The 10,160-nt window shown below is 42.2% G+C and overlaps 1 long non-coding RNA gene across 1 annotated transcript in view; it reads left to right on the top strand.

The window, feature by feature from the left end:
• The first annotated feature begins 5,711 nt into the window (after positions 1-5,711).
• Positions 5,712-10,160, top strand: part of LOC141730961 (uncharacterized) — a 37,440-nt gene continuing 32,991 nt past the window's right edge. Inside the window, exon 1 of the long non-coding RNA XR_012582813.1 lies at positions 5,712-6,057. This is a non-coding gene — a long non-coding RNA (uncharacterized LOC141730961). The remainder of the gene's footprint in view (positions 6,058-10,160) is intronic.

Here is a 10,160-nt window from a genome sequence, read left to right as displayed (position 1 = left end):
TATCTGTGAGAGGATCCCAACCCCACCTGGCTACAGCTCCTGTCAGGGAGTTTTAGAGGGTGAGAAGGTGCCCCCTGAGCCTCCTTTCTCCAGGCTAAACACCCTCAGCTCCCTCATTCCCTCCTGCAGACCCTCCCCATCTCTGCTGCCCTTTCTGGAGGTGCCCCAGCCCCTCAGGATGGAGGTGTGTCTGCCTCAGCAGCTGTGCAGGGTCAGTGTCTGAGGGCAAACAGGATTTTGAGAGTCTGCATTTGGTCCTGTCAAGCTGTGTCTTGGTCATGCTCATTGCCACAGACCACAGACAAACCTGTTGGGTGTAGTCAAGCTAAAAGCAGCTGGCTCCTACACAAAGTCCTGGAGATGTATTGCCACCCTGCCCTCCCTGTTACAGTGTTAAAGCCACGTCTGAGGACTCCATTGAAGGGAGTGACATTTTACAGTCTAATTAAGGGAATTCTGTGCTGCTGTAGAAAGATTCCAGTGTCTTACCATATTTTTGGGGTGTTCCATTAGCTCTGTAATTTTTGCACAGTGTATTTTTATCCCATTGCCGTATATTTTTAGCCACATTCCCATTTGCAAGTGACACACAGTACCATAGCTATCATTGCCAGAACACTCCTGTCTGGCTTTCAGCTAATCATGCACTGTCCCCTCCAATATCAGCATTTCATGTCTCATAGAATACCTGGGGCTAAAAATAGCTCCCCCTCCTACTTGCAGCTGCTTGGTGCAGAAGCACCAGCACGTTTAACTTTGCAATCAGCAGATGTAATGTTGTATGTCAGGTCTGTCAGCAGCATTTCATCCTGCAAGCTGCTCCCAGTGATGCTCAGGAGATTGGGCACATTGGCCACCACTGGCTGCTGACTTTGATGGATGGTTTAGTCTTGTAGCTCTTTACAAGACTACAAAGCAAAACATGAAAACAAAAATATATCTAGCTAGATCTTTAAAAGATGCTTCATTGCCTAGCTTCTGCTGATAGGGTGTGTGTTTACATGGCAAAAGCAGAGTTTATGTGTAACCTTTGTATTAAAAACAGTAGGGGAAAAAAAGAGAAAGAAGTGCAGTATTACATGAAAGTATTTGTGACAGGGGAAGAAATACTTTTTGTCATTAGGCCTAAGCTATACATTTTTTTCCTTCTGTCTAGTCCATGCCAGGGGTACCTTGGATGCATTTGCAGTTGGATAGATTTACAGGAGATAACATGGGAAAGGATTTACACAATACTGGAAAATTCAGAAGCAAATGTAACTGTAAAACTTCTTTACCACTGAACTTTTCTTTATTCTCCTTTCATAAAGTGATACAATGGCTGGGCCTCAGTGGAGCTGAAAGCTCACCCTAGGACAAGGTGATGTCTCCTCCCTTGCTGAATAGAGATTGGATTCATTCTTCTAAAGCAAAGGCAGCTGCAAGAGCTCTCCATAATATGTAATTTGGTCTGACTGCACCACTTGTTTTTATAGAGAGAGTTTTTGCTAGAGATGGGCATTATTTGCTTTTGACAATGAACAACTGTTCTGTGAGTGCAGTAATTTGTGCTTTTTCACAAAACTTTGGGAACAAGAGTCTGAACAGATTATCAGCACATGAACCTTTGGCTTGTGAGGCTCCTCAGGAGCCAGAGCAGGCATCTCCAGGCAGCTTTGGAGAAGAAAAAAAAGGCAATTAACTCTCTGGTCTGAAGCAGGGAATTCAAGGAGATGCTGGAAAAAGGGCAAATCAGAATGTAACCAAACACAGCAGTGCAGTGCAGAGCAGCAGGTGCTTCTCACACCTCTTCAGGCATCCCCAGCACACAGGCAGTGACTCCTCTGCCGCAGCCAACTGCATTTCTGTGCCTCTATCCAGCCTGCTTGAGCTACAGCATCACAGCCTTGAAAATAAAGAAGACTTTATTCTGATTCTTTGCAGATTAAATATTCTGACTGTGTTTCATAATGTTTCCATGTCTTCTAGACCATCTGAGCATCCTTCACCATCTGCATTATTACAGAGACATCAGTAATCCTTGGTGCTGCACTAGTTTGTTTTTCTCATTTCTCTTCACACAAAGCAAAAACCCTGAGTTTCTATTTCATCTTGATTTCCAAAACCTGAAGGAAAAGCCACCAAGCCCCTTAATTCTTTTATCTCAAGCAATCTTACCTGTTCAGATGTTTCCTTGCTTTCCCTTCATCTCTTTAATAGCCTCTGCCCTCCCTCAGATTGATTCCTGCACAGTTGTCTGTAGTCATGGCTAAAACACCATTCCTGTTGCTCCAGGGCTTTTGTAGTTTTGTATTGCTCCAGGGCTTTTAAACTAGGTGTGTGGATTTGTGATTATTCCTCCCTAGATTTCAGTTGTGCCCATCTAATTTTATCTTTCATAACTCTGCATTATCTGTTTATTTCTGGTTATAATTTGTTGGTAGCAGCTATTCTGCCACTGGCCATAAATTATTTTGCTGGTGTTTCAGTGATGCTGAGTACACATGTAGGATCAATGCAGCTGCTGGGCAGCTGCTGAAAAGGCTGTCTATTGTTGTTGTGATTAATTAAACTTTGAAAACTTTTAGCACTAAGGTCTGAGTTGCAAATTTGAGATTTATAGTTGTTTAAACACAACCTAAAGGGGAACCTCAGAAAAACCTAAGGAAACTTTCTTGAGAGTTCCCAGTGTAAAGAAGAATTGGGATAGCACAGGCTTAAGTGGCAAAGAGCCAAACTAGGTAATTTGAACTGTAGTTTAAGTGATGTATATTAAAAAGTAGTGGTTCAGGGCTCCTGAGATACTTTTCTAGGTGGTGATGGTGCAGCAGGAGCTTCTCTGAGGGGAGGCAGGGTGGGCATGAAGCTGGAGCCACTCATGGCTCACAGGGGTCTTGTGACAGTGATGATACACCAGGGGCAAAGGGGAATTTTCAGATTTTCAGCCAAGTCTGGACAATTTCTGGTTTATGATATTGCACCTGGACCCAAGTCCTGAGTATTTTAGCAGCTAAACTGACACCTGGTGAGTTCATTCTGTAATATATTTCCAGTTGGAAATTTGTCTTCATAAAGGCTAAAAGTATAAGCATGCTAGACCATGGCCTAGAGACCAAGTACCCTGCCTGACATCTGTCAGTATCTAATACTGAAAATAACAATTAGAAAAACGATTTCAGAATGCGTTTGTTTTCCACTGGTGCTTAGTGTTGCGTACATCATATGTGTTAGAATACAAAGAGGAGTAAAGACAAAGCACAAGTTTTACAGCCAGCAGTTTGTAAATTCCTGCTTTACTGAAGGAATTCAGCAAGAACCCCGAAGATGGCACTGTTGGCTGCCTTAAGGGTTTAAGTTGCAAAGAGCTCTTTCTATTCAGTTCTATTCATCCCAAGTCTGCCCCTACAGGAAGACCCTCTTTATATTTGGCCAGATAACTAAAAATGCCCAGTAGCATTTACACGTTGCTGTAACAATTAATAAAAGTGCTCCTGGTTAAGTCAGTTCCAGTCAGTGATAAACGTATCTCTGCAAACATAAACATATCTGCCTCCTAAACTCTGAGCCCTTCTGTTCCCAAACCCCGCTGAGAAAGCAGGAGCCCAGCTAATGCTCTGCCTGTTTGAAATTACTAAAGCAGGGTTCCCTGGCCATGTAAGCACTTTGGCCCCAGTTTCATGAGGCTTTTCACTGCAATTTTTGTGCTACAAAACTCAGGAGTGAATGTGAATGGTCACACGGAGGTCCCAGGACCTCCCTCCTTTACCTTGGAGAGTCCTGCCCACAGCTGCCTTAAACGCAGGTGAGCTGAGGGCTGCACATCTTAATATTCCTAAATAAATTCTTCTTTGTGTCTAAAGGAAACAGCAGCCAGATACCAAATACAAAACCAAACACTTCTTGTCACAGGAAGTTTTTAAGCAAAGATGAATTTTGCTCTCAGATTAATCATTGAAATACAGGATGAACACACAAGAAAGCTCTAAGAATATGAATTCAATTCAAAGGCTTGGCTGGATGTGTGTCCCAAGAGATGCCAGTGTGTGGGAGGAAAGGTCAGGAGAAGCCTTTGCAAAAGACCCAGATCAAAGAGCTCTCCCTTGCTGACAAATCTGGTTGCACAAAGGACAGCCCCTCTCTCCCAAGTTCAGGCTTCTGAAGTTGTCTTTAGAAGTGTGAAATCAAAGGCAGTTTATTGATCATATGCCTTTAGATCACAGTGATTTCCAGGTCATCACCATAACTTTGAGCAGGTAGAAGTGAATGGCAGAATTTTCTTAGGTTTGCAGGGGGGAGTTGTGCATCTCTCTTGGCAGGGCAGTCAGTGCCATAGCTGATGCCTTTTTGGGACTACCTAAAAGAGAGGCCAGACAAAATTAAGGGAATAAAAAGCAGTTATATTTATTGTAGGGCCTTCAGGCACATTTCAGGCAGACAAAATCCCCCCAGGGGCTACACCCAAAAATCAAGGACAGGTCAAGGGGTTTTATGCTTTTGTAAGTTTGTTCTATTTGCATATTGGGTGTTAATGTTCCAGTTACAGCTTCAGGTAATGAAGACATTTACCCCAAGTTTGCTCCCCCATCCAACTCACTTTTGTTTACACCTCTCGGGCCCTGAGACAGTGAGGTGTCCTTGATTCCCAGGCCTAGAGAGCAATTGTTGTGTCTGACCAAAATGGGAGAACAGTAGCTAACACTGTATAGGGAGTTTGATTATACACTAAAGAATTACAGGATTACATATATATAAAAAATATAAAAGCTAAATCATAAGGCATAGCCAGAGCCCTGCTGAAATGCTCCTGTAATGAGCTGATCAAGTTTCAGACTTTTCTAATGCAGGTGTTACCTTATGGTGATTTACTAGAGGCTGTACCTTTATCTTCAGATAAAATCCCAACTCCGGTTGGAGATTATGAGAGTGTTTAGCCATGCCAGATTTCTGCTACAACCCTCACCTCTTCCAACAGCACTGATTTCCTGCTGCTGGTGTTTCCTTTGCCCTGCTTGCCTGTGACACAAACACCCCCAACACACCAGGAACCCCCTGGCCCTGCCATCCTGTGCTCCCTGAGGATGTCACAGCATGGAATTCCAGCAGCATCTGGAATTTCCCACAAACAGCCAAAGGCTCCTTCCCAGGGCCATCCACATCTACCAGAGCTTCTTCTACACAGCAGCATCTTCTTGTGCAGGTTAAATTCTTTTTCTGATTGTTCTTTTTCTGCCTACATAAGAGGAAAGAAGAGACATGGTAAAAACAATTCACTGCTCACAAGTCTCATCAGTCCCTCCCTTGCCCACATGGTGCTGTATGAATCTGTGAGTGGTAAAGGACATTTATTGTGACTTCATCCATGATTTTTGCCTGTACATACACTTCCAGCTTTGCAGGGCACCTTGTCCACAAAAAACTTCATGTCTCACATGTGCTGTAAATATTTGTCCTTCCACTGTACCTTTGTTCCTGGGAGATAGATTGCTTTTGCTGACCTTCCTTTCAGAGGTGAGTAATTTCTGCTCCTGCCTTTTTAAAACATGCAGAAAAAACATGATATCTTTGCCTAGGACATGAATAATATGTTTTCAGCTTAATTTAGACAGGAAAGCAGTAAAGTGTATGAGAGAAAATTGGAGGACATAAGGAGTTTTGAAAGCTAGAGAGCAGCAGTGTTCCAGGAAGAGAAAACCAGCAGGAAAAAGGAACATTACAGAGGGCTGTGCTAAATGGAAACCTGGCAGGGTCACAAAATCAAGTGAGCATCTGAGATTAACAACAGGCTAAGAATTAATGAGGCAGCAGAGCTGTCCTCAGTGAGCAGCAGCAGTGCCTCGTGCCTCGTGCATTGCCTCTGTGCTCTGCTGCTCACCACACCTCATCTCCCATCGATGCAGAGTCATTTTGCAAATCTATATTAAATCCAGGGAGAGAGCACTTCATGGGCAATGTGTTAGGTCATTCTGTCATTGAAGCTACAAAAGCCAAATTTCACAGTCCTGAATTCTGATGCTTCCCAGATGGGATCTTGGGATCCAGTCAACCCAAGCAGAAACCTAAAGAAATGGCTGGTATCTGGTAAGATGAATATTTGACATATTTGCATCCTCCTGTCCCATGGCTCTTTGGTCACTGTTACTGTTTGCAGGGGACAAAAAAAGGCCTGAAGCCATTTCAGTCTGCTGTGATATTCTCTAGGGATTTATAGGGATGTTTCTCAAACTACAGGTTTGCTGGACTGAAAATCAGAATTGCAGCTGGACTCATCATGTGAGGTGGTTTTGATTTGAACATTTTAATATCACCAAAAAAGTTAAGTAAATTTTAAATTAAATATTAAAAAAATTGAATGCAGCCTACCATGAGCCTAAACACATAAATGTAGTCAGCTTTAAAAAGAAAATAAAAAGAAAAACAACTGTGGGCTTGCTTACATGGGTATAGCTGATATACAGGTTGCTATGATGCCTTGGTTACTGGTAAAATGTGTGCAGAATGATTACAGTGTCATGTGTGAGCTTCAGTGAGAAAGTTTATCCATGCTGATTTAACACAGTCCATCCCTTGCATTTCTCCCTTCCCAGTGTTTCTTTGTGTGCTACAACCCCTTTGCATTAGAATTTTTCAGAAAAAAATTTCCAAGCTTTTTATATCGTTTTGCTCTATCTTCTTCCTGCTCTTAAAACACCTGACAATTCTGGCTTGTAAAGAATGTAATTCAAAGTTGATGCCACAGGGTTTTAACCCAGGCACCACGGGGTGGATCCAAATGAGATGCAGAGGTAAAAGGTATATCTGAAACAGAGAGACAAACACATTTATTCCAGGGGCTCTCTCAGCAGGCAGAGGTGGTGAAAGGTCTCTGTATCTATAATCAAGGGCTCTTTCTAAGTCTGTTGCTTTCTAAGTCTGCCATACATTTCTAGTGACTTGAGCAGGATGAGTATCAAGAGCTTCTTGCATAATTGTGCTATTTAAAAGAAAAAAAAAAGAAATCAGTTGTGAACTGTAGTCAACAATACACCAGAAAATAGCACATAGTGTTTGTTAAAAATGGCACCCCCAATTCATGGTTTAAGAGTGATTTGAGTTTTCTATAGATCTGCACCTTCCTCGGCTGCTAAAATGCAGAAGGAAGGAACACACTTCAAACCAGCCTCTGCTCCACACCTGATGCTCCCCAGCCCTCTCCCTCCTGCCTCTTCCCAGCTCAGGTCAGAGATGTTGTGTGACTCACACCCTGAAGTCAGGGAAACTTAACCAAGTGAGTGCAGGCAATTCCAGACTACTGCCAACAACAGGATAATTTACTAAGAATTATCAAAGTTACCACCAAAGCCTGCTTGATCAAAGCCTCTATTGAGAAGTGCCCTTTGGTGAGAATGAAAACACAGATCAGAACTAGGTTTCAAAGTAGTTATTTGCATATTATTTGTTCTGCTGTTACTCAATAGCTCTTGCAGTCTCACCCTCTGGGACTGGGAGATGAGTGGATTCCTCTGTTCGTGGGCTGTCTAAAGCCACAAGAACCATGGTGATAATCTGCTCTGATCTGTGGCAGGACTCAGCACAGGAGCCTTCCCCTGTTCTGCTTTAGCTTTCTCCTCCTCTCTGAGATGTATTAGTTTAATTTCCATGTGTGGGTCCAGCTTGTTTGGTGGTGCCATAACTCCAGGCTGCTCACTGGGGGAGGTTAAATAGGAGATGGCTGAGCAACCTCAACAGAAGGTGAAACAATAGACTTCAAGGAGCTCAGATGTTGTTTCCAACCTCAGAAAACCTCCCAAATTAATCGCCCTTCACATTTGCTCTTGTTAAAGGTTAGAATAATCCATTCCCTTCCATTGCTGTAACCTAGCACACTGTTATCACTCCTAAAACCTTATTAAATTTCAAAATATGATTAAGTGGATTCTTGAGGGAAGCTGGTGTGGGGGGAACTGGGGTGGTTTTTTTTCTCCTGAAAGGTTAAAATATTCATTTGAGTATCAAGCACACAGCTTGTAGGAATTCTTCTATTTTATGGTGGCATGTGATACCCAGAGGCATTACATATTAAGAAAGCCTATTGATCTCTAGGTTTTAATAAACACTAAACTACTGCACTTGTGAAAAGAGTGTTTTTTAATTGGGAATGATTCCATTATGATGAGAGAAGTATCACAGAGTTTCAACCTGCCTTTTTCCCAAAATGTTGCCATCACACACAGTGACTTGTTGAGTCAGCTGCAGGGAGCTGTGAAGGGGACAGCAGTTGTCTCATTAGGGATGGCAATCGTATGAAATGGGATTTTACTCTGGATCCAAAGAAAAGCAGAAAAGGTCAACATTTCTGAAGGAATACTCATGCATTTGTATCTTTTGCTCCAGCAAAAAAGGGAAGTATTATACTTCATGACTTTTTTTGAACTTGTGGGTTTTATTTTTAAGGGAAATCCAGGGGAAATGGCCCAGCTGTGGTGAGACTGAGGAGTGCAGCGGGTGGGACAAGGTGCTGGCACCTGGCACTGGGTGCTGTGGCAACAATCAGTGAATGCTCACCTTGCTCCCACAGCTGATGTGAGAGCACAAAGCTCCTCCAGTACACCTGATTCCTAATTACCTACAGGCTTTTTGCACTTTTTTTGTATTAAGGCAATATTTAGATCATGTGGGCACTCTGAGAATGTGATATCTATAGAATCTTAGGCTAAAGCCTTTGCTTTATATTGATGTTATTGAGTGGCTTTTCAAATTACTTTAAAAATCAGAGTACTATTGAGCTGGGGGAAAGTGGAGAAGTTGCTCAACCAGCACCTCTAATACATTCATGAGCTGCAAGACAGCTCCCAGAAAGAGATCATTGTGTGTCAGGGGACACCAGATGAAAGGACAAGATCAGGAACATTGCTTAGGATATCCAGTGCCTGCCTTAACAGCCAGCTGGCCTCCTTCCAAGGGAGCTCAGACAGCTGCTTCATCTCAAGGCCAATTTAATGCTCAGAACAAACTTGGAGTTGAAGTATTCTCAGAACAAGGGTAATGTGAGAGGACTGAGTGCATCACCAGCACCATTTCCAGCCCCTGAGAACCACCTGCATGCTGCTCCCAGCACAGATGCATTTGAAAATTCCCTCTAAGATTCCCTCAGTGATGAGGTGTTTGTGCAGAAAACCACTACACTGTGGTATAAGGGAAAAAAAAGGGAGAAGAGAAAGCAGTTCATGTCATCTCTGCTGTTTGAGAGCTGCCCTGGTACTGGAAAACCAAGCTAAATATAAGGCAAAATTGCAACAATTAAATATTAAGTAGGTAACTTCTGTTTCCAGTAGCCTGTACCTGTGCTTGCTGATAAGCATGTCTGCCTGCTGCCTGTCCACCAAGCCACACATTTCATTTCTTTAAATCTTCATAGTTTGGGGCTATTCTGCTATTTATAAAGTCATTTATTTTGATGTAGATTATGCATCTTCAGAGGGTGTATTTCATCACTGCTTCAGAACTCGTTTGACACTTTTCTTCTGGCATATCTGTCTCCTGAATAAGACATCTGTGACATAGGCTGCTATAAATCATGGATGGAAAAAACAGCATCAGGGACAACTTCTCTGAGGGCAGTAACACTGAAACCCTCTATGTGCAGGTTTTGGATAAAGACGAATTTTTAAATGAAGGTAAAATTGTATTACTTCTAAAATGCAATGAGATCACTTGATGGGAATTCAGTCAACATTTATTTCATAACATTTGTCCCTGAACATTTTATAAGTGCATAATGTTTTAGGACTTCCATGTGATCATGAGCCAAAAGGTGTGTTGTATTAGGAATCAAAAAAGCTCCAATATCATTATTAATTTCTAATTCCCCATCTGCGAGGTGTAGCAGATAAAGAGCCTGTGTCCTGAAATTGCATTTGACAAGTGGAAGAAAAATGCATGTCAGCAGTTGTAGTGAGAAAGGGAGGCTGAAGAGGGAAAGGAACTCGCACACAAAGGATGTTAAAAATGTTTTAACAGAATAAATGTGCATGAAAACTCCTAATACACTAGTACTGGAGGTAGAAGCTTCTACATTTGAGAGACTTTATGAAGTGATTTGGATGTCAAAAAAGAAATGACATTTAATACCCAATTTGCATAAGTGTTAACAACTGTACAAGATTCAAAAAATGGGAAGTATGGTCCATTTATTTCATCTGGCA

Source organism: Zonotrichia albicollis, chromosome 15 (genome assembly GCF_047830755.1).
Source record: "Zonotrichia albicollis isolate bZonAlb1 chromosome 15, bZonAlb1.hap1, whole genome shotgun sequence".
Taxonomy (NCBI): domain Eukaryota; kingdom Metazoa; phylum Chordata; class Aves; order Passeriformes; family Passerellidae; genus Zonotrichia; species Zonotrichia albicollis.
The sequence above is the reverse complement of the archived record's forward strand: the minus strand, read 5'-3'. Positions and strand labels throughout refer to the sequence as shown.